A 2,726-nucleotide genomic window follows, 5' to 3' on the forward strand; every position below is an offset into this window, starting at 1 on the left:
CCAACATAGCACATAAAAAAGGCTAGCTCTCGGCAATCATGGGGAACAAGTGGTCTCTCACCTGTATAAAACCACTTTTTCAGTAAGGAGAGATTTACCATAGTCTATTACTTCCCAAGAATGGAAGCATGTGTTTCACAAGACATTGATAGCATAGAACCAACAATATAAAAAGTTATTTGGATATCTTCATAGCATTTTTTAAATGTTTTATTCATTTCTGAGAGAGAGAGAGAGAGAGAGAGCAAGCGAGCAGGGGAGGGACAGAGAGAGAGGGAGACAGGCTCCAGGCTCTGAGCTAGCTGTCAACACAGAGCCTGACATGGGGCTCGAACCCACGAACTGTGAGATCATAACCTGAGCCAAAGTCAGACGTTTAACGGACTGAGCCACCCAGGCGCCCCTCTTCATAGCATTTAGAAAGGAAAACTCCAGCTATCATATTTGGAAACATTTCCAAAGTTGAATACTTAATTCAAGAAGTAAGGGTTCCTCTAATCTGCACCCCAATACTATATTTGTACTGCACTAACCACATTCTGTTTTAACTTTTAAATATAGGTTTACATACTTGTTTTATGTGTTTTATTAATTACCAATCTCTGGAATGGAGTGTAACACCTAGTAAGTGCACAATAAAGACTTACTGCTTAGAATTCAAGTAAATAACTTTCAAGCTTACACTCCCTTACAAAGAGACCAAAGATGTAAAAGAACAATTTATGTTAAAAATACTTTAAAATGGGGACGACTGAGTGGCTCAGTTGGTCAATTAAGCATACAACTCTTGATTTAAGCTCAGGTCATGATCTCACGGTCATGAGATCAAGCCGCGCATTGGGCTGTTCTCTGGGCAAGGAGCCTGTTTATGATTTCTCCCCCCTCTACCTTGTCCCTTTCTCACTTGAATGTGTGCTCACTTGCATGTGTGCTAGTGCATTCACTTTCTAATAATAAACTCTTAAAATCCTTAAAATATTTACTTTAAAATACTTTAAAATGGAAATGATTATCAAATATGTTTTAACAACAAAAAAAATGGGTTCTATAACTTTTGTAAGCCGTCCAAAGTTCCAGATGCCCAAGGTTATAACTGTTGTCATGCGAATTTTAAGCGTTATTAACACCAAAGAGCGAATTGTCTTTTAGCTCCCTAAACTGCATTTACTATTTAATTTTTTTCCACTATTGGCTATGCAAAACTATTTGAGTGTGCTATTTACAAACTGTTAAATCTTCTCCAAGTAATTTGCCACTCGTTGTGTTCTTTAAGCACTATCTGTATTGGGTTTGGTTTTTGTTTTTTTCTATGAAAAATAATAAAGGGAAACCTCTCTATAGAGGAGTCCCAAGGCTAGAAGGGCCATACAACTCAATGTCAATTACAAAAGAGCTGTCAATTACAAAACTCAGGAGAAGAATGGTCAACAGGAGAGGATCATCAATTACAAGACACAACAGGAAAAGATGTACATTGCATCTCCTACAAGAAATCGATGAACCCTGCAACCCTCCATCACCACCCTGAAAGCTTCCTTTTCCCCAATGGACTTTCCTGCAAAGCAAACCCCTCTCGGCTTTATTCTCCTTCTCCATAACATTACATAACATTCTTTGTTGGACTTGCCAAGGGTTTTGCATAGCTTTCTTGTCTAGAATTATGATTCTCTATTCCCAAATAAACCTATTTTTGCAGGTAACATAACCAAGAGTTTTATTTTTAAGGTTAACAGTCCCAAAAAAAACCTACAGAAATAACATATACAGAAAGTAAACTGTACTTTAAACATACTCTATTTCCACAGGTAAAAAAAATAAAAATAAAATTCACATCTAGTTTGGAATATGGGGCTGGTTCATGATTTGCTAAGCAAATGTATTCTTGAAACTCTGTCTGACCATATTTAAAAGTAGACCACATCTAACTATAGTATTTCCCATTCCTGGGCTTTGCTGACATTTCTTTCTGAGTGTCCTCTGAAAACCTACTGATAGCATGATTTTCTTCCTTTATTACCTAGTTTTGAAACCACATCAGGGAAGAATTTCAGAGAGCCATTCACAACGAGTTTTCTGCACAATCCATATGCCAGGTACAGTGATAATTTCTATAGTTTTTTTTCATTTCTTTTTCATGCCAACTCTGAAATAACTACTGTTAACTTATTTCCCTAAGGAGAAAATGGAAGGCCTTATAGAACAGATAACTTGCCCATGGCCACTCAGTAGGCACTAGCAAAGGTCAGTCCCAGCTCTGTCTGATTCCCCCTGGCCCTGTTTTCATGAGACAGCAAACAGCCTAAAGCATCTCCTAACAAATGAGTTTTGCATATTAGCCAATTAGCAAAGTCTTAAATTAAAGAAATAAAGCAAGCTGTGTGGTGGAATTTCAAACCTTTACCAACAGAGAAAAATACATGTTCTGGGAAAGAGGTTCTGAATTCATATCTTGCAGGCAACTTTACTTAATTCATTACATATGTATGCATGCATGCACATACATAAAATAAATACACATACCAAAAAGCAAATCCTGAGCTTGCTACAGTATTACTTATCATGGAAGAGGGATTTACTTCATACTGTTAGGGCCAACATTATCCAAGCATTCTAAAATATAGACTTACAGCTGACCCTTGAAAACCATGGGTTTGAACTGTGGGGGTCCACTTACATATGAATTTGTTCTTAATAAATACAGGACAATACTATAAATGTATTTTCTC

The sequence above is a fragment of the Hyaena hyaena genome, unplaced genomic scaffold (assembly GCF_003009895.1).
Source record: "Hyaena hyaena isolate Hyena2069 unplaced genomic scaffold, ASM300989v1 scaffold_1136, whole genome shotgun sequence".
Classification (NCBI taxonomy): Eukaryota; Metazoa; Chordata; class Mammalia; order Carnivora; family Hyaenidae; genus Hyaena; species Hyaena hyaena.